Source organism: Chiroxiphia lanceolata, chromosome 2 (assembly GCF_009829145.1).
Source record: "Chiroxiphia lanceolata isolate bChiLan1 chromosome 2, bChiLan1.pri, whole genome shotgun sequence".
NCBI classification, from domain to species: domain Eukaryota; kingdom Metazoa; phylum Chordata; class Aves; order Passeriformes; family Pipridae; genus Chiroxiphia; species Chiroxiphia lanceolata.
In genome coordinates this window covers 39,345,775-39,373,134 of record NC_045638.1, presented here as the reverse complement: position 1 = coordinate 39,373,134, position 27,360 = coordinate 39,345,775, and the positions used below count along the sequence as shown (strand labels likewise).

At 36.0% G+C, this 27,360-nt stretch overlaps 1 protein-coding gene across 5 annotated transcripts in view; it reads right to left on the bottom strand.

Moving 5' to 3' along the window:
* FGF14 (fibroblast growth factor 14) overlaps nucleotides 1-27,360 on the bottom strand; it is a 400,255-nt gene that overhangs the window by 34,536 nt on the left and 338,359 nt on the right. The window lies entirely within an intron of this gene.

Below are 27,360 nucleotides of genomic sequence, written 5' to 3'. Positions count from 1 at the left end.
GCAAATGTGAAAATATTGGAAAGGTCATAGAAAGCATGAGAAGCAGTCTGGTAGGACTACAAGAAGTACTAATCAGGAAGGCCACTTCAACTGATTACTAAAATTTGAAAAATGTTCCTGTTCATCTTAGCTTTCCATTAAAGAGGGATGAGGTTGGGTAAAGATTTTGAACCCAAACCTGCAGAAAAGCGTCTGACTTCTGATCCAGCTGCTCAGACCACAAGGCAGCCCAGATATAAAAGTCCTCCTGGTCATGGTGCAAAATTGTCACAGCCTTACCTGACAAATTCCATGGTAATCTCAGCGTGGGCTTAGCTGAAAACTGCACTCCTCTTCTGAAAATTTAAGGAGCATGTGTTTGTTTAATAAATTATAAGAGATCTGCCCAGGAGCAGAGAATGCCCAAGTGACCCCACGCCAATGCATAGTATTGCTACTTACATTGATACCAGACAAATCACATCTTTGAGTGCTCCCACATACACTATCCATGCATACTGACAAACAGGGGACAATGGTCTCTATAGCAGTGCAGCATCAAATTATAAAGCCATTTATTTTTCTATTTAAATAATTTACAGATTTTGCATATTGGATTTTCTGTAGCCAAAAGATTTGCTACTTCAGGGTTGTTTACTTGCAGAAATTTTCATTTCAGTACAGCACTGTCAAAGTAAGCTGTTTATTTAAAATAGTTTGATAATTTAACATCTTTACTTAATAAATAGTAAATCCCCATAGCTCAGTGGCAATTCAGATGATGGGCAGAAAAATCTTACAGCTCCTGTGCCACTACAAACCCCGCACTCAACAGAAGACCTGAAAGAGGACTTCAGGTGTCTATTTGGAGACTTTTCTACAGAACAGTTTAGCTTAAATGAACCTAAATGTTGTCCAGCAGCTCTTGAGCTCAGTGTGCCACCACAGCATCTCCTAAAGACACCATGGCTCAGTGACAAAAATAAGTGGTAGGCAGCTGAATCCCATCATCATGTAAGGGTTGCTCTTAAGTGGAGAAACACCCCGTTAACTATAGATGAACTTAATTTGCAGACACTGTTTGTCATTACAACATGGCAAAAGAGCTCGAGTAGGAGCCAATAATACTTTTCATATAAGTGAAATGCCCTGTAATTATTTGCACTTAATTACATTATCACAGCAGTGAGAAGTCTAGGACAGGCAGTCATTTCCATTCTTTTTTCAGAGCAAGAACTTCACCTTCCTTCTCCATCTCTCCCACAAATACAATATAACCCAATTAACACTTTATCTAACCTTTATCAGTACCTTTTTCTATTGAGTTCTGAAAAGGAAATAAAAACCATGTTCAGCTAGGTATAATGAGGAAGTCAAATAGTCCAGAGTACTTTTCTATAATTAGTGGGAAATAACTGAGGGTTTTAAAAGATTATTTCTCTCGAGATACATACAGGTATGTACATTGATGAGAAATATTTGTGTAAATATATATGTGCCCATCTCTACACAAACAGAAAAACAGTTCTCATGGGGCTAATCTACTGCATTAAAGAATATACTATATTTTTAAACATAAGTGTATTGCTTTTCCTTTAATTTGCAGGTGCTCCAAACAATGCACCCAGAAAACAAAAAAAAATTAGCTCTGCATTAAAAGTATTAAACATATGCTGTACAGAAATGGGGCCTTTGGGAGGAAGTTTTACAGCTACTATCCAATTTTCTTCTGTGCTAAGCCTTGGAAATGAATAAAGTCTGTACTGTAGGGGAACAAGAATACCAAAATTTTAGCAAAAAACGATAAATTTCATTCTTAGAAATCTCTTTCTCACAAGAAATGAAATCTGTTGCAGCTAATTCCCAGTATTGTTTTGTTTGTGCACACTAAAATTCATCAGGAGCCTAACTGCCTCTTTGGAAACTTTTGTTAGACACCCACAAATTTCAAGAAGAACCTGTTCTTCGGGTACAGAGGTACCTCTCTCTTCTGAACACTGTGTTACAAGGAAGGAGGTGGGTTCAACCTCAAAAGGTCCAAAAAGCCGTATTCAGGTTTCTGGGCAAACTTTTCAGCTGCCTCCCCACATACCAATGACGTGGGATGCTGGTGACCCAACCACTATGTTTGTAAAGAACAATCCTGGCTCTGCTAGGATCCTGTCCTCAAACAGAGACAGACCAGATCTCAAGATGTGGATGCTAGGTTTTTTAAATTATTATTCTCATATAGTGTCAGTGGAGAGAGATGAGTTCTTTACTTAATTGTGCTGTATTGCAACTCCAGAGGACTTTTTTCCCATTGCTGAACTAAAAGGAACTACTTTAGGTTTGGATTTGCCCTTAGCCATTCCTAGGGTTTACTATCAAGAATTTAAGCATATCTGCACATCTAACAGGCACTGTGAACCACAGAATCACAATCCCTTAACTGGTTTTAGTTCCACTCATTTAATGAAAATTACCTCTATCTACTCTAACCCTTCCTTTTTTTTTTTTCAAGGCAGACCCTGTTGCTTTTTCCACTTTAATGAAAATATCTAGGCAGTTTTCAGAGAGCTTGACTGCTATGTTTGATTGTCCAGATTTCATAATTTTTTTAGAACAACACCATAATTTTTGAGGACTTTTGTTTACATGAACTTATTTCACTGCCCAGAAGGATCAGCAGAAGCAGGGTCTGACTGGCTTTCCAGATAAGGAGGAATCCTCCAGACGCCCTGGGGCGCCCATGCTGCTGGCCAAGCAGAGATCCACTTACAGTGACAGTGAGCTTCTAGCAAAGGTGGTCATGATGGATTTGAGAAGATTCAATATCTTTGTGTAAGTTAGGAAAAAATGTCTTTAGATATTTCTTGAAGCAGAGCTCTTGGTGTCCCTGGAAGTGTTCAAAGCCAGGTTGGATTGGGCCTTGAGCAGCCTGGTCTAGTGGATGGCATCCCTGCCCATGGCATGGGGGTTGGAACTGGATGATCTGAAAGGCCCCTTCCAATCTATGATTCTATGTTATGTAGTTAAAAGCCCTTTGTCTTTAATTTTTTGTTAACTGATTTTGCAGTTTGTAATAACATTTCACAGGTACCCTTTTTTCCAAAGGTGCATTTCAGGGTACCATGTCAGGCTAATCTTAGTCTTGTACTTTCAGCTGTAGTTTTGCTTCAGCAAGGGTGAGTTTTAAGAATTTCAGCTGCACTGCTGTTGCGATCCTAGACCTGCATCAAAAATTCAAATTAAAAAAAAATTTTCTTGGTCAAGTGAAATCTGGAAAATGTAAACCACCAAATTGCCTCTTGGCTGTCACTAAAAAAACCTGAAAATTGCCTGTAACTGGAAATAACATATTTCCATCAGTAAATTTCTACTGTTGAATGAAATCTTTTCTTCTGTTTTTCAAAGTAAAAACTCTCAAGTACTAAGAATACTGTTATAGAAAGCATATATCACTAAGCTAACAGGAGTGGTATGCTACTATTATGCTTGCTAACAGGAAGAGTGAATAGAACACTCAATAGGTAAGAGAGGAAAGACACTTTTTTCTACCTGGAATAATAATGTTATCTCCAACTCAATTAAATGGTGAACAGTTATTTTTTTATTTTACTGAAACTATTCAAACAATTAAATTTGAAGGATTCCACAAAACCATATCAATGCCAGCTTGACAATTTTTTCTCCATTGTCTGGAAATCATTATGGTTGTCCTTTTTTTTCACTAATTCAAAAATGCCTTAAAAATATTCTAAGAAATCTGAGAAACATTTGTCTTGATAAATTAAGGGACTTTACAGATGGCACTGAAATCCACGAATAGCCAGGAGGTGAATTACTAAAAAAATAATAGAAAGAAAATGCACACTCAAACATTAACATGCACTCCAAAAAGGACTGCCCAAAGAATGAGTTTGTGGTCTCAAGCAGGATATACAGAGGTTACAGCTGGAGGATCTGGAAGACCTCTAAGGTAACTTTACCCTGTATTTACTTTCTCCAGAATGCAATTTCCATCATTTGAAGATAATGAAGGGAACAGAAGTCATTGGACTTTCTGGTTGATGAGCAAACCAACCTTTTGTATTCACAGTTTGAAGCACGTGGAGCCCATGTGCATACCTTTACCTGTAGGTTCTCATTTCACTTTCAGACATCACAGTTTATCAAACTGAAGCTGAAATCACCAGCATGCTTCAAACACCACTGACTTGCAGTTGTAGGCCTATAATTAAAAGCCATGTTTGACATATGAATTTAACTGACACCCATATATATGGCTTCAGGCTGGTCTCCACTGCCATTGTGGTTTGTACAACATTAATTGAAATGTTTCCCTTGAAGGAAAACTTTCTGACAGCCAGGGGAATAAACAGCTTGGGTTCCAGTTCCCTTCAATCACCCTACTGAAGTGATACAGTAGAAAATGATTTTAAATCTGAACTGTCACTAAAGATCAAAGCTCAAGGTTAAAATAAGAAAGAAACAGTTATCTGAAGTTTTTCAGATGACCAAAATAAAAAAAAAAAGTTTCACAGAGAACTGTGTTTTAATTATGCCATCTTGGAAACAGATCAAATGAAAAACAGCCTGTATACTACAGAGATGCAAAGAAGTAAAGAAAACCCAGTTAAATACACTGGGGCAACCTAAAAAACCTCTGAAAAATGCCCTTACCACCAAACATGTTATTGAATTATGACTTTTTCTAGGAATGTTTATTGAATCAGTTGCGGATTTGGATGAGAGTTTTGGTATGAAACAGATTAGCAAGAGCTCCTGCTTTTTAAATCAGAATTGCATATATATATATATATATATATATATAAATCTAGTGATACTTTTCACAGTCTTTTTAACTAAGGCCATTTCACAAGATGTTTTCTTGGTACATCAACAGCCATTTGCATTTTGCTGCTTTTACTTTTTACTAAACAAATAGTGAAATATTTGGTTGAAATGTCCAGCTTCATCAAAAAAAAAAATAGAACAAAACAAAACCAAACACATAAAAGCCCTAGGTTAGGTCACCCAAAGCTTCACAGTTTCCTTTTTACCCACAGTAGAATATCTCTGCTAGGGTGTATTACTGACACCAGTAGGGAAACCAATGCCTCTTCTAGTTCCTGGAGAAGAACAGCTTTTAGGAGTGCTAAGGTTGTACATTTCAGAAATGTTATATTGGACTGCTCAGTGTGTTTTTGTGCTGTTTCAAGAGCAAGCAATACAATAAGCCATTTTGTACAGCACACCTAAAATGATCTCCTTATCATGCAATAATGATGGTTGAAATTATTTACCTGCACAGTAATTCTCTCTACTTTTCCCCATGTATAGATCATAGTTCTAGCTTTTGCAAGGTCAGAATCATTCTAGTCTTTTGTTAACAAGTTGTTCACATAAAAACTCTCTCTAAGACTCCGTGCTTCAAAATACAAAGGATTTATTTTACAGATTTGAAGGAAAGGACTGTAGATGTTAGAGTAATGCTATCAGAAACCAGATTATCTTTGGTCAGGTTTTATCTTGTACATCCATTTTATTTCGTCAACAAACACATGGCATAGTTTGTTTTTTAAGTATCAAGAAGGGTATTCATTCAACATTACCTAAATTAAATTCATTTGAAGTAAATAGTTGCATTGGAGTGCTGCAACTGGTTTCCAAATCAGAAGATAAGATAGCATTTTGAGCAGAAGACAATTTTAACTAGCAATAGATGAAATGCAAATGGAAAACCCCTTTTATTCGAAGTATTAATTTCACTGTAATTGAGAAAAATGCTTTTCCAGAATATACCTCCTATGCATGATATGCTGTGAAGTACTTTTTAAAGAAACATACACTTCATGTTAAAAGAATGACATCTTTTAACATGATGTTATTTAACATCTGTTAAATGATGTAGATGTCTCCATCTACAGCCAAAGTCCTAGAGCAAGCCAACCACCTCTTTTCTTTTTCACACATCAGCATTCAGCCCTGGAGTGTGTGACCCCAGAAGCTCGCCTACCTGACTGCATTGAATGATTTACATCCTAATGACAATTGAGGCCAAGAACAGCAAACACTAGTTTTTGCCCTAAATTTTGAATTGAAAGCTATCTATAAAATTAACTAAGTGAAAAACTGCTCAAATCTGAAGGCTAAAATCATACTTTTTTTAAAATCACCTTGCACACATACAACAGCTTGGACAGACACAAGTTTTTCCTCAAAACAACTGATGACATATATTCTTAGACACTTCCACAGTAAATGTTTCACTGCACCCAAAGCTTAATCCACTATTTCCAGCCTAGGGGGACTTTGAAGTAAATCTTACAGTTCTCAACCTTTAACTGAAAGGTAAAGCTCATGTTAACCCTAGAAGAGGTTGGTGACAAATTACCAGATTTTGAAAGGTCAACAAAAGCATTTGAAGTTCAAAGTTTTCCTTCCTAACTTATAACAAGAAATTTCATCAAGAACTGCTGTCACCAGGGCACATAAAGAATTAGGGAAATACACAAAAATGAGAGAACAGAAACATACCACTGCTTTCTCAAAATTAAATCAATGTTTCTTATTTACTTAACTGGTAATAGAACTCATAGGCTTCACAGTGTTTGGCTTGGAATTATTGGAACATTGCCTGTTTTGGTTTGCAACGTGTTGACTTCTTCAGTTACACCACCAAGGGGGACCATAAAGAAACACTTCTCTATTACTCTGTAGGTATTGCCATTTATCTTTACCACTTTGAGCACTATTTCAGGAATGATCACTGCCATAACTCAGAAGCCATGCACCAGCACTTTGACCTTTTCAAAGCTTAGACACTATTTCAAATGCTTTTGCAGTTCAGAACAAAGATTATTTACCGGGTGGACCAAAAAATCTTTATCATTCAGCAAGAGAGGTGCAGAGGTACCACCACTGTTCTTTCTCCTTACTGACCAAGGAAATAATTACTACTGAGACATTATGGAGAGACTATTACAGAACATGAGATAAGACTGAAAATAAGTGATTTATATGTATATATATATATATAATAATAATAAAAGCTATTTGAGTTTACATTGCTAGTTGACAGATTATCCATTGAGAATGGAAGTGGATAAAGCCTATAAGAAAAATTGCAAGGTAACACACGGGGAAGATTTTGTGTCTGAGACGCCTTTCAACATGATTGATTCAGATGAACAATACTAAAAGTTTCTTTTCATTCTTAAGAGCTTCATCCAAGATTTGACAACCAAAAATTTGTCCAACAAGTTGCACAGTATAGAATGAATGCAGTTATTGGGATGCTTTTTAAAATATATGTAATAACATATCTTTTACTTTACAAAGTCTTTAGAATAAACATATGTCATACCAGATGAAAAGACATGAAAAATTTTTCCCATTATCTTCTCTCTCTCTCTCCCCTATTCAACTACATGATTATTAATTGCAGATGGCAAAGGAAAATATCTTCTTTTATGTGCACAGCTGCATAATTATGTTAGAGTCATTCTATGATTCCATGAACTTCAGATAAAAAGTAAAATTCAAAAACTCATGAAGCAACCTTCCACTGCTGTGTGAACAGATTTTGAACCACAGAAGCAAACATCAAAAAAAAAAACCTTTTTGAATTTAAAATCCTAAATATTTTTCTATCACTTCAGCACAACATTTACTGAAACTCCCAGAGCAAATCTCTTTCACTATAAAGTTTATTTCTGTTTCCCCTCACCTCCTACTCAAGGGAACCTTGGAAAGGGAAGAACTGGCAGGAGTACAGTCACTGAAATACTGCCTGGTAATAGTGATTTATACATCTGGCTGAAACAGCCAACCACTGGATGTCACTGTTACTCCATACGAAGTAAGCCAATACAACCATGAGATTACCATTACCATAGAGTAGCTGTCTACTTTTTTAAGCTGTCTAGCTTAAAAAAACCCCAAACAAACAACAACAACAACAACAAGAAAAAGAAAAAGAAAAAAAATGCCGTTTGTAAAAATACAATGAATTTAAAATTTAAAAGGAGTGCAAGGCCAAACCATGCTTGGCAATCAAAGCTTTAGGGAGTCTGCAGTGCAAAGGGTGGTCAATGGTGGCCTATGTTACTGTGCCAAATTTTGGTTTTGAAGAAATCTAAGGGAAAAGTTGACTTTTCTTTCAGAGTGGGAGAAAAGTTTCTTCTTCAATCTCTTTGCATTTCTGGCCTCTGGGACTCCTGACTGTTTTCAACTGCTACACAGTATATATTGCCATTGTTGTGCATGTACTTTTCTAGTTAGAAGAAGACTGACTGACATTACTTATTTAGGTAGCACCACAAAGACACACATGCACATGCTCGAAACATTCCTATCAGTCGTTAGCTGGGTATCCTAACAGAGAATGGTTTTCAGTTCTATTAGTTCTCCCATGAGCAAAATGGTTTTCTGGTGTAAATGGTTGTAAGCTGCTTCACATTGCATTGTAAAAACAATCCTGTATAAGAAAAGAAAAAAAGAAAAAGAAAAGAATGTTCATCTTCTCCCTAGAATGTAAAAAATCCTTTCTTGACCCCAAGTGATTTTCTTGGCGACAATCTTGAACATGAAAATTCTTCGATCTATTGGATAAAGCAAAACCCTTTGTTTTTCTTTTTGTGTATTATGTTTCACAAAGCAATTGTTTTATCCTTATTTTAACCTCCTTACCTAACTGTCTCTAGTATTTCCAATAGCCCTTGAAAATACAGAAATAACTCAGCTTACTATTTCCAACATCACCGCCAGGAAGCAACATGATTCTGAGTCCCCTGAATCTGTAAAGAAACATTACTTTAATGTAATGTGTAACTAATTGGGCTTAAGCAAAAAGTATGCTCTCAGTAAATGTGAAGTCTGTACTTTAAAATCAAGACTAGTCCTAATTTGTAAGGGGTTATGATTTATTCTCAGTAAATTCATGTTATGTTTTTTAGAATAATTTCAACTTCCATTAGAAACTTCATCTGATGATATTTCTGAGACATTTTCATCTTTCAAATTAGAAGAAGGTGTTAGGAATGAAAATAAAATCAGAAGAGATTAATAATGAGAGTTTGAAAGGTGTCTAAAGTATACAAATCATAGATAGGGAAATACTGTCCCTAAGTATCCTTAATTATAGTGCCTAATTTCAGCTTGTGTATGTGATAACACAGCAGAAAGAGAATTTTTAGAAGTCGTTCACGCATTTTTCATTTTTCCTTTGCAGTTAAATATCTATAGTATTACTGAACTTGTTTACCCTTTTTAAAATAAGATTTCTATGTTATCAACATTAGCTATGGAGAAACTATAACTCCACTGAGCTACAAATTCAAATTTAACACAGTGCCTCTATTTCCAGTCAATACTTGAATCTGTTACTATAGTTAGATGTCATGTGATTTTATGGTGTTGCTGCTCATGTACTATAATTTGTTATGCTTCTAATTAAACTTAAGGCTATAGAAAAACATAGAAACATGTAATCTGTACAATTAGGAAGATGAGAGTATCTGGGACTCAAAGATAGAAAAAGCATATAGAATGCCTTAAAAATTATCTACCCAGTGGAAAATACCATTTTAATGATACAAATAAAGGGATTTCCAGACAAGCAAAAAAGCAGAATCCATACAGATTTTATGATATAAAATGCAGCAGTGATTACATATTTTTATATGACAGAAAAACAAACAAAGAAAAAAGGCATGGATCAGGAATTAAACAACATTGAATAGTCACGGAAAAGTTTTGAAAGTCAAAGATGCAGGAAATAGACAGTCTCAACGTAGATATTTCAATCAAACATGGTTTTTTAGTTATCTTGCTAGAACCAGACCAAAAAAGGATGAAAAATAATCATAGAGATGGCCTTTGCTGAATGGTACATCAAACCCGGCTTGCTCTTGAAACTGGCAGGTCACATGGGCCCAGCATTTCACAACATGTAAATGGAGCCCTACATATGATGGCCACAGACTCTGCCCACCCGTTTTTGTGACCATGATATTGACTGTAGTTTAGTAGTGAAATTGAATTTCCTGTATGCATTTGTACTGATGGAAATCATTCACTAAAATAATGGCTCCTAAAAGGCAGGTAGCGATACGGCACATTACATGTATCCTGAGTACAGAATAGATTTTTGCCTATGGTTTACACTTGTTTGACTTCTCTTTGCACTTACCAACTAGCCAAATAATATCTGGGTCATTCAAAACCACAGTCAGCAATACAAATTCTGCCACCAACCGTGCTTTTAACTTCAATAGAAAGGCAGAAACTGGTTAAAGATGATTCATGAAAGAAAAAAAAAATATCTCTGAAGATGTCTTTCTATTGTCTTTAGACTGTTACAACCACAAAGCCTAGGTCATAGGAATGGGGGGGGGGGAGGGTGAGGGTACCAGGGGAGAAGAAGCCCTGATTACTGGAAGACCTCATACAGTATATTACCATACAGTGCAAAATACTGAAATTCCACAGAAAGTACCTTGAGGTATTTCTTGGCTTAGATAAGTCCTAGTTTGAAATTTTCTCCTTTTAATCCTTTTGCACTGACTTTAAACGATTCCCTCTTTCACGGTGGGTAGTTAGCATCTCCTGGTGCTGCCTGCCACAGAAGAGGTTTGATATTGCAAAGGTATTTTCTTTGATGAACTGCAACACAACCCATATGCAAGACTGCATTGTCTTCAGCCTCCATAATGGGATTGTTCATTTAATGAAAGGTAAACATATTAAGAATGACAATTTCCATCCAATCATTCAATTTAGAAAAGGACAGAGGCTCCTTGCAAAGAAGAATAGCATGGCAAGGTTATCCATAATAGGGATTTTACAGTACAGCTGTCAGCATTCGAAGATTATCTGTATACCAACAGGTGTCACTGTCACTGTCGTTGGGCTTTTCCTGAAGCAGAAGGGAAAACTGACCAATGACAGAACCATGCACAGTATCTGTGGTCTTATACATTCAACAAATGTTGATCTGCAGCAATGACTGCTGCTTTCAGACACACTTGCAGCTACATCCTTTGTTCACGCAAGAATATAAGAGGAAAGTTCAGAAGTGAAGGTGCCAGAACTATGCAATCATTTCAATACTGTAGGGGCTGATCTTGATTTGCTTCTGAGCTTGGTGCTTATTACCGTGAATATTCTTTCTAAAATTAATGGAAGTACTCAAGCAAATAAAGCTTCTAATACCTTAATTGCCTGAGTCTTGAGGTCCACAGGTGCATAAATGTAGATCATTACACCCACATGGAGTCTCCTGACTTCCCAAAAAAACCCTTTGTTTAGGTGAAATATCTGCCCACATTGTTCTTTTTTTAAGGATTAGAGGTGCAGTTTGTGGTATAACATACCAGGTAATTTCTTTGAACTTCAACAGTAAATGATTTTCTTCTTGTTCAGACAGACAAGGAGAAACTGATGTAAAGATGCAATCTAATTGCCAAAATATAATTAGGATTGACATAAATGTGGATGTAAATGTGGAATTTTTTTTGCAACCATAAGGAAACTCTACTTTTATATGGTCATAAAATACTCAACTACAATTTGCAAACAAGATTTATTTTTTTAAAGGTTCTTCTGTTTTTCATTTAGAATTTGCACAGGCCTTTAGACATGTTGATGGTCACCCATCAATATTTGTCTCCCAATTTCCACTTTACAAAGACACTAAGCGTCCAAAGACTAAAGACCACCAAATTCGTACCGGTGTCTCAACATGACACTGTTTCATACTCATGTCCCTTCCCTTCCACTGCCTTCCTCCTTTTTCAGGGTTTCTGTAAAGCTTGCAGAAGTTTCAAAGCAACTAAGCACATGAAAGCTTATAGAGATGGTAAGGTGCTAGATCCAATCTGTTTTCACAGTTCCTAGAAGAAATGCAAATAAAGATGACCTCAAACAATTTCTGAGACTCAGTTTCATCACTAAAGCATCCCTTAAAATTCACCATATGATATTGTTCCAATTAATTGCAACATAAATTATTATAGGTATTGTATTTGATTTATGCTTTTGTATCCATTTATTTTAAGAAAGCTTCATTTTATCAATTAAATTAGAACTACTTTGAAGATTCCATGCAATATTGGATCTGGTAATAGTTCCCCACCTGGAAAGCTAATTATCCTTCCCTATTGCTTGTTGGATATCTAATTCTGCTCTTACATTAGACACAATATATTGGTACATTGGACTCACTTTGGATAAAAATTTTCTGCTGATTTCTGTAATGTCTACCAGATCAATCCTTGAATGGACTACCTGTACCAAACTCCACATGGTACAACACAAATGTAAACCTTTCTGGCAATTACTGGAAATACTCCTTTTCTCAAAAATCCCAATTACAAAATGAATGCAACCCGTCACACCAAATTAAGTGTATAAGAAATGCATAAGAAGCCTGCTTTCATCTAGGCATAAAATATACATGCTCCCAAGGGGCTGCTGAGTCTCTGTAGATTTGCAGCTAGGGAGCAAGTGTGGGCCCATTGAAGTCCTGACTCCAGTGACACAGAAACCAGCTAACAGCTCTGAAAACTAAGCTAGCCTGTAGACTACGAAACACTGAAAAGACCAGACAATTTTCTTAGGGCACTAAAATATGGAGATCATTCCGGGTTTGCTGAAATAGTGCTCACCACACAATTTACTTCTGGAGACTTCTGTTGTTGGTCCCTTTCTTTTGTGTGAGAGAGAACGTAACTTTGCTATTTCTCCCCATAGAGAAGAAAGAATGTGTTTGTAGGTACGTGTGAATATGTATGACTGACAAGTAATGTATATTGTCAAATCTTTGAGGCAAGAACCATATCATCTATATTTTGCACCATTTTACAGTATCAAATCATCACAAAAATCTCTACAAACAGCTAACAATTTTTTGGTATTGCAGGAAAGTACTGAACATACATTATTTTTCTCAAAAGTTAAAGAGCTGCATAAGAAGAATCTCCAACAACGATGCTTATTTTTAATACAAATAGGAATTAGTGGGGAATTCTCATTCTAGTGCTGTGCCAACATTTGAAAAGGGCAAATGGACTGATTGTATGTCAGTTAACACAGCACCAGTCAACAGATGCATCAGTCAAAAGACAACAAACAAACCAATCAGAAAAAAAATATTGGATTTAATTAGTTGTTAATTAAAACTTAGGCGTTTAAGTGGACAATTCAACATGATACTATGGAAAACATTTTTTTGTCAGAGAAATACTGATTCATTCATTACTTTAAATTTGATAGCTGACAAAGGAAAAGACAAAGGAAAAAAGACATACTATATTTCAACTGTATTTCAACTTGCAAAAGCATCTGACTTGATACTTTACAGAATTTTGACTGAAAAAAATAAGACATGCCTCAACCATAGCTGTCTTAGAAACCATCCTAGATTGGTGCTCCACCATATTCATCAATGAATCCATAAAGTGTTAGATGATGAGAAAGACAGGTACCGGCCAAACTGTGTGGTAAAAGGGGTAAATCCAGACAAAATATGTTAACATAGCTACAGGGAGACTCAGGTATTTAGGGACAAAATGCAAATAAAAATTCTACAGTAAGGAAGAATTATGGAAAATGTTACCTTTAAACAGGACAGGTCAGAGGAGACAAACGACTTAGCATGAATTCTCAGTGCACAGTGCTTTGGTAAGCAGGAGTTACAGTAGTCTGGACTTAATAAAAAACAAAACCAAAGCTAATATTCAGAGGAGGTGGCTTTATGTCTCTATACAGCATGATCAGATCAGTAATGGGTTAATGTTTGCATTTCTGATACCCATTCTTTTACATTTGGAGTCGTGGGAATAAAGAGCTGCATTTATCTATTCCTTCATCACAGTTCTTTTTGGAAGATGTATATTACGTATTTTTAAGGACTGATTCAATGTTCACTGGTCAAAATGGTAGGGTGTCTAGTTGTAAAATGTATAAACCTTGAAAACTAGTAACCTGGTCATCCTAAACTGGCTACGTTTTTATCCTAGTGCCTACTGGGCTGCCTCTGCAAAAAAAAAGGCTCCTTTTGAGATAATCTCCCAGTGTATGCTTTCCATCACTTAAATTTACAGGAGGGTTTCCAAGGGAAACTGGTATGAAAATTAAGGTGCATCAAAATGTAGTTTTCATGAATAATGCATCACCACAATATCTACTGAAGAGAGCCATACAAAAACTCCTTGCTTTGAGACTCTTGGGAACACAGAGACATAACCAAGGTAACTTCTAGCATTCTGATCATACTTCTGCACCCATACTAATTGCTCTCATGAGAAATTAATTAGAAAAGGTATAGTGCTGAAATAATGCAGGTACAATGCTGCTAGCTGTGCTAGGGCCAGCTCCTTTGCAACAAACTTGGCTGTCTGGATGGGTTTGTGTTATGTGTCACAGGTTGTGTCCTACACTTAGAGGAATTGTTACTTCATCCTCCTCTAATATCCATGGTGTTATCACCCTATTATAAAAAGGAGGAACTAATACAAATTAAACAAGATAATTGGTGAACGTTAAGGAGATGCCTACATGACAGACTGAATAATTTTGAGCAAGTTTTGCCTTGTTCTTTGAGCTCCTGTCTATACGCTCTGTGATAACAGAGTTCTGAGCTCAGTCTCAAAGTTTTGTTGAGAAACAGTATAATGACTAAACATGCCATAGTACTAATGCAGATATGTGAATTTTGAATTACGTATAGCTCATAATCTAACTTGTCGTGATACAGGTTGAGTACACATCATCCAACTTATAGACAAATGCACAGTATGGGCTGCCAATGGCAGTGGCAGGGAGAAATGTTCTTTACTCAGTATTCCATACAAGGATAAAACTAACACTCATTGCATGGAAGAGCTTAGAATTCAATTATTGCATCTTTCGGTAAGCATATCTCATTTTTCAAAGAAAGCTACATAAAAAGCAATGTGCTGTATGTGGGTAGGGAAAGAAGTATTCCTAGCAAAACCGTTGAACAACTTGAAAATCGATCCTTCCTTATTTATATTATTATTTAATATCTGAATATTAAAAATGAAAATAATTTTTATATTCCATTGTTGTTGAATCTCTAATGTATAGTTATGAAGCCATGAATAATAACCTTTGGCTTCCAGTATAAGAGTGTAAAGCATTTAGATGTGAAAAATATATTTTTGCAACTTGCATTAACATGACATCATCATGGGTTACACCATGAAATCAGAAAATGTTTCTACAATTTTCTGCATGCCCATAGAGAAATAGTCTCTGAATAAAACTGCTCAAGTAAGAATACAGTATCTGCTCAACCAGGAAAACAGTCTGTATCATAACTTTGCAAGAAATAAGCTGTTGTGACAGAGTATCCTATAAAAATATACCTCTGCAAAAGTTCAACAAAATGCTTCAATTTTACTAGATCCTGAAAGGTTGCTAAACCACCAGAAGCTGGCTATTATTTCTGTTATCTCACGAAAGGAAAGAGCAAACCACAACTGGGATACAACCGCTGCATTCTAACAGAGAGAAGCTTTTTAAGACAGGAGATTTTATGCTCCACAGGATACAGAAGTCTGAAGAGTGAAAAGAAGGAACAGTATTGCAGATCATTTTCAAAACATTCTGAATTCAGGGGAAAATGCAACCCACACTTCACAAAGTTAAAAACTTGGGCTCCCCAGTCTGTTTCCATCCTAAAGTAACCATCAATCCCATCAAATCTTACAATGTCTTTGTCATTTGGATTTATCTCCTTTACACTTTTCTATAACTTTGACCACAAATTTTACAGGATTTCAAAATTTGTATCACCATAAGTCTGGTTTTACTCTGAAAATATCCTCCAAGGTCTCTTTTGTATCATGATAAAGTCAGGAAAAATTATGCAATAAAAATGTAAAAAAGTAGTTCATACGTCATTGTTCAAAAAGTTTTAAAAGAAAAATTAGTAGTTTCGGCCATTCAAACATGGCATTCATTCACGATAGTAAAAATATAATATTATGTTCAGTTTTAGTGCACAGCGATTTCACACATTCCTAGTTAACATTAGTTTTCCAGTAGGGAAGTATTGACAACAGTGCTAATTCCAATTTTAATTAGCAATGTCATAAATAATCTAATGGGATAACAGCACTAATTAAGTGCACAGTTAATACTAAATTAAACTTTTCTGCAAGCATTCATGAGATTTGGGATATAATACAAAGGAACAATAATTTACTAAGAGGAACTTCTACCCAGACTTGAGGATTGTCCTATATTGCTATCCTCTGTTAACAGCTAATAAAAAATTACAATATTAAGTTGTCGATATCACCCACTATATTTTATTAATATGTGCTCACTCTGATATAAAAGGTAATAGTAATAATACATGCAGTAAAAGTGAAATAAAGCCACGTGCTTTGGAGAAATCATCTTGGAACACAGAGTAGGAGATTTTGACAGCACTTTTCCCAATGTAAGTCCCAAAGACACTTGGCATGTTAGAAGGCATGTCTTAGAAACGCATACATAGTACAACTTTTTATTAAGAAATTGAGGTTTTGGTTATATATCGTTGCACTCATAGAATGATTTAATCCATATAACTTTGCTGATTATACACTTGGAGTACCATATGCAACTTGCAGCTACTCCATGCTGCTAAATGGGAACAGTTTTGGAAGAAACACACAGAAGCAGTTGGAAGGGTTCATTCATTCATTCATTCATACTTAAAAAAGATAAAATAGAAAGGTTGATGAGGAGAGGACAAAATAAAAAAATTTATATCCAAATATGCATGTAGAAAAAGGGTGCTAAAGGAGATAGAAACAGACATAACTAAAAATAACAGGATTCACATTTCTAAAAGTAAAATCAGATATTAATAAACTAGCCAGGCTAATGCCTTTCCAGCCATTAAATTCCTCTCTATTGTGCTACATTAATTGCACATGTTGCCTAAGAATTAATATTAGCTAATAGACTTGTTATCTTCTTTATTAGTGCTCATTATGCTAAGCTGTAGTCTTGTATTGGACAGCTGCCATTCTTATGTTATTTAAATTTTGTATACTAAATATATTTAATCCATTCAGTGCTGCCAAACACAAAAAATAAAGGAAAGAACTCTGGGAAAGGAGACTGAGTTTAAATACCTAAATGAACATGATCCATTCAATAAAGTATTATCAAATAACAAAGAATAATCCTGCTTTGACAAAGGAAAATAGCAGGTGGGATAGAACTTTTATATAAAAAATATCTATCAAACTAAGATTATGTTAAATCCATTTTAAAAGAATTTATTCTTTAAAGGTCCTTAAAGGATAAAGTTTAAAATAACTCCCATATTTCCCAAGATGCTTAAATGTTTATATCAAGAAAGCATTGCAATTATGGCAGGATTGAGTTGTTATTATAAGGAGGTATTTTGAAATGGGACGACAACTAGCTAGAAGACAATGTAGGTCTTGCTCTTTTGATGTAAATTTTCTTGTAAGCTTCCTATTAGTTTATCAGATGTATGAATTAGAATCATAGAATCATCAGGGTTAGAAGAGACCTTAAAGTCCAACCATCAGCTTAGCACTATCACTGAAACCCTTAAAACCCCTAAACTTTATTACCCAGCACCAGATCCAGACATCTGTTAAATGGTTCCAGGGATGATGACTCCATCATCCCTGTGGGCATCCTATTCCAATGCCTGGCCACTTGAACAGTGAAAAATTTTTTTCTAATATCTAATCTGCATCTCCCCTGTCTCAGCTTAAGGCCATTTCCTCTGGTCCTCTCACTGCAGGTATGGTAGAAGAGATCAGCCTCATCTCACTACAACCTCCTTTCAGGCAGTTACAGAGAGCAATGAGGTCCCTCCTGAACCTCCTCTTCAACAGTGAGCAATTTTTGTCATCCCTATTACAGTTTCAGTCTGGGCACACAAGAGTTGCTGTTGGAATAGTAATGGCACTGAATACTCCTGTTCAGCCTCACAATTCACTGTCAGTGGATGATAACACACTTACCCCGGATTTTCTGATTCCAAAATAATTACCATTGTCCAGTTCTAGGCAAGACAGTAAGCTGTGTTTCTATCACCAAAACATCTCTTGGTTGTCTCACAGTTGATTGCATTTCATGGATAGGAAGAGCATGATGCACAATTTCAGGAATTATATTCCCCTGTACAAAAGTTCTGCAACAGCCAACAAGTAGCTGCACTTTCCCCACACTTGCCACTGAATATTTAAGGGCTCACAACTACTACTCAGCTGTAAGCATTTGGTGTGTAAATGCCTGTGACATCTGGTGACTTTCATTTACTGTCTTCATCACAGATTTCTCGAATGATCTAATTTCCAACATAGCACAATTGACTGCTCTGGTAGTTGCTTTCAATGAAGAAAAATAAAAGAATTGGTTACACATATTCTAAAACAAAGTATCTTTGCCCATTTTTCCAAAGCAGAAGCTTCTAATGAGGAAGTTGTGAAGAGACTGAAAGTCAGTTTGAGAAACTGTGGTCAGGAAACAAGTTAGAGATAGTGGCTGGATGCTTAAAAAACCCCACATAATGGAGATGAAAAAAATGAAATTTTAGAGAGTTTGGTCCTCATCACCCACCATACCCTGAGAGTAGCTCTATTACAGCATGGCACAATGCTGCATGCCTGAAAATAATATTAGGATGGTAGGATTCCTGCATAATGTGATAATTAAATTCTGCCACTGCAAAACATTAGTGTGAAAAAGGGTTGCCTTAGAAAAAGATTAAAATATGAAAGAAACACAGAATCATAACAAAGTTAGAAGTTGTACACTACCAGAAATTTTACTAGACCAATGTTTTAGTGCACTGAAGGGTACTTGCAGGTGGCAGCAGCTGGACTTTGTATCTACACTGGATTAAAAAATAAATAATGCAAGCCAAATCTTTTGAAATCCTAGAAGAATAAATGTGAGCTATCCCCCTATTATGTAACAAGATGCAATAAATAACCTGAAGTAGCACAAAGATGCTTATCACAAAATAAGATACTTTTAAAAGATACAGTATGATGTTTGACTCCTACTGATTTAAAAGTCTACTGACCTATTGAATATTCAGGAATACGAATCAAGACTTTAATATACCCTAATTAGTAAGGAATACTATGATATATTCTGCTGAGTGTAGTAGGATATCAGTGTCAGTAACATATGAATGTAAACCCTATGTCTGCAATGGCAGTTTCAAAACACATTGCTGTACTTGTCACTCAAGAGTCTGTTCAATCCCCAGATTTAAAGTCACTGAGAAATAATTCTTGATAGCAGCTTGTACCAGTTTTTTTGTGCATGGGGTCTCCATGGGGTTACAAGGCTCCTTTTATAAACATGTACAGAACAAATAGCACTATATTAAGCTGTAATACAAATATTTGGCTCATTGCTTCATGGTTCATGGACAGTTTACTGATGGAAAATATGCTGCTTTTGTGTTTCATTAACTTTCGTACTGTCTTGCATGTAAGTCAGTGCTACTCCTCTAAGAATGAAAGGATAGAAGACCATGAGGGGAAAAAATGAAAATTCAATGATCACTACAATTTAGTCATATATCCATACCAAATTTAGAACTGATGAACAAATGCTGGTTATATATGTTCCATTGCACAAGTATTAATCAAAATATTTATACCTTGCAATTGTGTGAGCCAGTATGCATAAATTTTGTTGTGAGGAAAAATACGTCAAGAATATACTAGGGATTGTAAAATGACAATATTAGAAATGTTCTTCTCATCCTTCTGAAAGATGTCTAAATTATCATCAGTAAAAGGTTAAGCAGGAACCCCAACACTCTTTTCCTTTTCAAAACATCATGACATTGAATGCCTCTAAGAGTTAAATTCAGTGCTGTGATCCAGGGCAAATCTGGAAACCCTCCAATCCCACTTCTCAAAGGTAGTAAGATACAATATTCAGAAGCAATGACATTTTAACACATAGAAAAGCTGCTATTGACCCTAAAGTGATTACTGATTGCCCTAGGGTTCAGGCAAACTTAAATCCATATTTTGGAATATGAGCAGAAAATGCTTCTCTGACAGAATCAAAAAGCAAAATCAAAATGTGCTTGTTCTGCATCCTCTCAAGGGATTCTGAATAAATCCACCCAGATCATAATGACAGAAAATAAGTAATGTGTATCCCTCTGGTCTGCCACAGTTTTGTTCCAGATGGATGGAGGGAGGAAAGACAGGAGGAGACTTTATTAATCATCGTTCTCTATATAGCTTTAGTACCTATGCTATCTTCTTAGAGAGCTCATTTCAGAGGGCTTTCATGCCAGATATCTGCGTATCAGAAAAGTTATGTAACAAAAATTCATCAAGACGAAACAACCACACCCAAATCTGGAGAGATTTATGTGTTTTAATTTTTCCTCAAACCAATCTAAAAATTCTAACTATTTTTATCAGATCAAACCGACTCTCTAGAAGAAGAATTTCTGTACTGCTGGGCTGGAGACAATACATAACAGTGTGATGGCTTAATTATGAAAAGATGGGCATCAGGGAACTGCCAAAGAATTGTTTGGATGGAACTCCACAGCTGAGAATTCCACTGTGTTTGCAGAAAGCATTGCCATATCCAGCATCTGCTTGTAAGCTTCCACTAAACCGATGCAGTGATGCTTAGGGTGAGTGGAACCAGGAGGAAAAGAAATTCCATGGTTGGTCTCTACTACCACTGACAGGCAGTGCTGCAATAATGCTGTTGGTGCACGACAGCAAAAAGCAACATGTGCAGACAGGTTAGGGCATAAAGAGTGGAATAAGAGTGGAATATTTCAAGTAATAAATGTGAACCATTAACCTTTTTTTTTCCTCTTCTTTTTGTATTGCCAGGCATATGAACAGACTAGATTTGTCCTATACTACATCTCTGAAATAACACAGAAAACAGTGGGATTTGGTGCACAGGAGGTGTTAAAAGGTGTCTCTAACCTGGATGAGGATGCTACAGCACATCCTAGGGATTATTTCTTCTCTCCCTACTAGTTATCTGTGCAGGCAACTCTTAAGGAAGAGCCCTCAAGATTTTTCCAGTTGGGTGTAGAGGTTTGTTACTGCAGTTTTCAGGGACTTGCCGGGTCTGCTTGACTGCCCCTTACTTCAGGGTACGTCCTGATAGTGATGCCTGCAATTAGCAGCAATTGAAAACAGAGCTACTTGTACCTTAACCTTTTCACTTATCATTTTGCTCTCAAGACTTCATTCAGTCCTTTGGCACACCTGCTTCATCTAACCACTTCTCTACAGAACAGCATGTGAAGGGATTTGAGCTGTGAATTAATTGTGGCGATACAAAGCCACCAGGGAATATGCCAGTGCAGATTGTTCATTTGCCTCATGGGATAATATGTCAGAAAGAAAATAGCAACAATATATCAGGCAACCTAGTGTTTCTGATGCTTGACACTACATGTTACAGGAAAGGTATTAAGCTCTGATACAGTCACAAAGCAAAGAAAAAAATCACATGATTTTAAAGAGAGATTTCTGTGAAAGCACAGTTATGTTTGTGGATAATAAGGCACTATTGCAGCTTTGTCTTCTGTACTGATTTCTCCTTCACATTTAAAAATCTACAGAAGACAGACATGCTTAAACAACTTTAAGACCATAAATATCACCTGCGATATGAAGGAAAAGTGTAGGTTAGTGCTGACAATTTCAGCTTCAGATTGTTTATTTTGGCCTAAATTTCAAGAGAAAAAAATCTATTTGAAGCCATTTCAGTGCACAGGGAATAGCTGAAACAAGGACCATTTTTAACTTCTGTTTTAATTTTGCCCACTTGCCTACTTTGCTTCAGATTTTTCCTCTAGCCTTCATTACTGAGTTTTGATAACAACTCCCAGCCCACCATTTCCCAAGCCTACAAGAAGAGTAGGAAATTACCACAAATGTAAAAGAACTTTTAAACCACCATTTAAACAAACAGAAACAGTTTTTGTTGTTAGGACAAAACGTATGTTGGACTCCTCCAGACTCAGGAACTAAAACACCTCCTTTTTCACCAGATGAATAAAATGTAATCTTCTTTGCATTTACATCACTTGCATAAATTGCTAAGCAAAACACTTTTTAGTGATTGCTATTTTAAACTAAGTAATTGTCAGTTTTCCCTGTTCATAAAAGATCCAAATATGATTTCTTTAATCCACATCAGTTACCAATGATCTGTAAAACTAGAATTTAAAAAATAACATGAAAGTCCAAACAGATAACTTAGGAAAGTATTAAAAAAAGGAAGAAAAATGTATGAGAAAAAGCACCGTATGCTTTCATATCTCAGAATCTCTTATGGTGATGTTTTTCATTAATCTGTCTGGTGATAAGAAAATAATATGATCAGCATATGGGTTTGAACTGTGTGCATTGACCACCAGATCTGAATGTAAGAGGGAAGCTCCTCAGGAGGGGTGCCAAGAAGGAGGGGACAAATGAGAAATGCCAAGATGAAAATGTATTGAGGGGCTCCTCACAGTCCCAGCCATGAGAGAGGAGAAGAGGCACACAGCCCTTGTAGCCATGTGTGGTAAACGTGCCTGCTGATACCCCCTCAAGCCCTAAATGCCAGCATGCCTATTCTTCTGCAATGGCTGGTGTCATGCTACCTGGCACCAAATCACTGAGGGTCTGGTTGAGGAAGCATGAAAGTTGAGGAAAAAAAAAGGGCTACCAAAAATGTTTTGTAAAAGGAGGTCCCATGCCATACATCCGACTGCAGATGCCTCCCTACCATGACTAGACTGCTGCTGCTCGTACCAGTCATGCCAATATGTCACAGCAGTGTAGCACAGTCAGGCAGCAGAGAAGTACTCTGATACACTAAAGCTCAACAGATTGGTTATTTCTTAGATCTGAAGGGTAAAAAAGACAACTAATAAACACAGTATAATGTTCTCTGGTGGCAAACTGTAAAAAGATTTATTGATTTTTAGCAGTTTACTACATCTTCTGAAGCAAGCTGGTTTTTGACATGTACAATACAGTATGGCATGAAAGGTTCTAAATACATGGCAAAAATATAAAATTGCATCAAGTTCTTGACAGAAGATTATTTGGTGTCTCCTCGTTTCCACTGTTTGAAATCATTACAGTTTCAAACTTTTTGGTTTACAGGAAAGTCTTAAGACATGGCTAAAGGACATGGTTTGAACACATCTGAAGAGAGCACAGAAAATGTAAAGTTAGCTGAACCTGAAAAAGGACCAAAGGACATTATGAAGGTATGATAAGTGTGATGCAGGGAAGGAAGTTTCCTAGTGACCTTGCTATAAACTGATGTTTGGTACCATTTGTTCTGACTGAGCAATGACTAGGAGAAGCCTACTGGCTTAGGCTTTAAAAGTTAAGTTTGCTCCTTGTAGTCGCAATGCTGCTAAGTGCATATTACTACATAAACAGAAATTCAAGGCACAAAATTGTAGTTTAACCGTTCGCTTGGAAAATGTATTTTTCTATTCACATTTCTCTATTCATATTCAATCTGTTGAGAAACTATGAACCAGCTTAATTCTATTAACAAAGAGAGAAACTCAAGCTTATCTATATCCAGGTTTAGGTACAACCCTGAACACTCAGTTCAGTCCTAAAGATGACCACTAGACTACAGATTTGGTGACTAAAAAAATCCTAGTGCTGACTTCAAATACCTGAGGTAGCATGTCTCCCTAAGAGCTATGAAGAAAAATGTTAAACTTAAATTTAAAATACTTATCATGCACAAAAGTGTGATTGTGAAATTCAGTGTGGGCTTCTACAGATATCTCTTGAATCCAACTGTGCTATGAAGTCTCAGCATATTAGATCCTCTACAAAACACATAAGTTCTCTATTATGTTTTTCTTGATATAAAGGTTGTTTATGAAGAATTGTTTAAGAAGAATTTTTTACAAGGTGTTTATAAACTAGAATACGAAATTTTACATGAAAGAACCCAATGTGTTTTTTTAATAATTTCAATATTTGTGCACAGAAATCCTAAAATTTTCTTATAAATTACAAACTTAAGTACACTATAGAATTTTGCACACCATTAAGTCAATAAAGTTCTGTCTTGTTCTCATCAAAGATGCTGTACGTGGAATTAAAATTATTACAAAGATATAACTCTTCTTATAGTATAGAAGAGCCCTATGCAGAATGATACATAGTGTCTCAGTGTAGCTATGTACATCTGTATAACTATGACCAAAACCATATCAAGTATTAAGAAATATACCAGTGCAACCATTTTGTGTTTCATCTATTTGCAATCCTGAATTAAAAATCGCAACAATTTTTAATGGTATATGAAACCTGGGAAATAAGGTTGAGCTTGAATTATATTCAAAACGGAATACAGAAGAAGTAAAAACCTTAAGAGAAATTGCATCAGTTCTATTTTGCCAAGAAGGGTATTATGATCAAATAGGAAATCAGAAGCAAAAACTTTAATACCACAAAGGCTGAGGCAAGTGGAGGTCAAATGCCACAATGTCAACAGTATTACAAATTACTTAAATTTGGATCAGCTTTGATCACAAGAATGAGAACCAACCTTCTTTCTCCTCCGGTCTAAAACTATCTACCAGATTCTTTTATAGTATGTTCACAAGGAGTAATGGAATATTTAATCCAAACGGAATTTTTGGAAGAACCTTATACAGCTATGCAATATAGAAGAGCTCAGTGCACCCTACATCACAGCACCTGGGGCTGCGTGGAGACCTCCCTCTTCCCCAGCAGCTCCACTTTGACAGCTCTGTAATCTGGAATCTCATCAGGGTTGGAGTGTCAAACCATATGCATAGTATTTACAGTACTAATAAGCAATGAAGGTGGTAATACCAATTCTAGAAATGGCTAGTTTTTGTTTGCAAAACACTCTGCAGAGGAAAAGAAATAGTTTTGTTTTGAATTTGGAAGGATTCCAGTTCACTGAAAGCTACAGTCGATTGCAAAAACAGATGCTTTGAAAACCCAGAAATCCATAGATTTGTAGAGCTTGGAATAAGAAGTCCTGATTTGAACAGGGTTGATTTGCAGAAGTCCTGATTTGAACAGGGTTGATTTGCAGCGTTTTTTTCATTTTTTTCTTTTAATTTCCTCAAACTTTCGAATTTAGTAGTTCATAAAATAAATAAACAAGCCATTCCAAACTGAATTTGATTTAAATGTCAGTTATGGGACAGACAGATATTTTTTCAGAACAAAATTGAAAAAACTGAAACTTTCTCCTGTACAAGCAAAAGTGCAAAAGATCTTCTCTGGCAGCTTAGTCCAGCTGAATTTGAACCATCACAGTGTCTGCTAAATCGAAAGCTAAAATTTTATCAAACTAGCCAGAGTTCCTTCTGAAAAGGCTCTTGGTTATGCATTGCAGTGAAAATTCAAGAGAAAAAAAGGAAAAGAAAAATGTTACCTAACTCTACCATATGTGAAAACAGGAGATTTAAATAAAAAACCAAGGCAAGGTATGGACGTAATGAAAAACAGTTGAGTTCAGTGTCCTCAAACACACAAAGTAATTCAGGGCATCAATTTTACGCCTAAGTTTACTTCTAAAACATGTAAAATCAGTTATGTCACTACTGTCTAACAGAAAGAGTTATTGAAATGTCACATTAGTCTGTTGCTTTAGCTTGAGTTAAGCCTGTTCTGTCTAAAATATTAAATCATCAATAAAAACATACCATTAAAAGCACTGTCTTTATTACATAGAATGCAAATTCATTTTTGATAGGTACTGACAAGAAATATAGGCAAGGAAAATCATAATAACTATATGTACTTACTATTTATCCATTTACACATCATTCCACTATGTGCTATATCTCAGTTGTATAGACAACAGACATATCAGCTGTTCAACTCAAGTACAACAAATCATTTTTATACCATCGATTTGCAAATTTTGCTCACTGAACTGCATTGTTTCAGCCATTTGAAATGAATGTGATTGCTACCAGTAACAATGGTTTCCTTTACCAACACAGCGCCCTCATTAAACCACAAGCAAATGGGAAAACTGTCCCAGATTCTATGAAATAAATCTGTTCTTTTAACAGAAATGAAGTATTCCTTCAAAGTTAGCTGCATCTGAAAATCCCAAACTGAGAGGCAGAAACACATTTCTTAATGCAAAGTACTCACTATAGTACATTGATTTCTGTGTGTACTAAAAGTAAAAATTGATTTTTTGTATCTACGAAAAACAAACATGACTTTTATTAGATCCATAATAATAACTGTATTGTTGCTTGTTCTGTGAGCTAATTACTTCCTTTTTCTTTATCACTTAATAATATCCTCACAAATTGTTTTATGTTATGCGTACCTATTGTTATTCCAATTGTTTTTGCCAGTTTAAGAGAGAATATTTCATAATAATGAAGGAGAAAGTATTTTGGGATTGTACATTTTACTGCATAAAATTCATTTCTATTTCTGTATATGAAAAAAAAATTATAACCAGAGTTCCACCTCAAATCTTTTATCCCTGTTTTATGTTTTTAGCCAAAAAATAATGTCAGAAAGAATTATATGAATCAGTGATCAAGAACTGAACAAAGCTGAACAATGCCATATGTTGCACGTGTCTAGTCTCCTTTATGGTCTGAGTCTTAACAAGTATCTCTAGTTAAAAAGAAATTAAAACACAATCACAACCACTGTCAGTGCTAAATCAGTAGCACTCTTCAGGTACATTTTGAGCTAAAACTGAAACACTTGGAAATAAATTACAGTGTTCCCCTTACATCCCTGTACAAAACCAGGTGTGTCACTCTTAAAATCATACTAATTAAACCATACACACAAATTTTGATACTACTAGTAGAATTTCCTAGAACTAGTGCGGAGAGCTATAACTAAGTATCTGACATGTGCCACCTGTCTTAATGTAGCACTGTGAGCCTTGGCAGCCGTATAATGACTCCTTGAAAAGAGGAGTAAAAACCAAAATGAACTGCTTGCAGCCCTCTGTGTCTGGTTATAGACAGCAGTGATTTGTGCACCTGTACTCTCAGGTTTTGTGACCAGGACCCACAGACCTGTGACCTCAAGGCCTGCAAATGAACCACACCAGATACCCACAGGACAGCACAGAGGCAACAACAACCTGTCTGCACATCACGCTGTGACTCCTGGCTCAAGGTCTCAGCAAAATAGGTGCTCTGCAAAAGTGATCACAGGTTCTCTATAGGTTGATTATGTTACTCCCTAGCCACAGGTAGGCCCCCACATGCTGACTTTGTTTTGCAAGAGTGATTAATATTAGCACATTCTAATAAGAGACAGAAATCTCCAAGGCATCCAGCCCTGTCTCCTGGGACTTCTCTGACCAGGAACAAGGCCA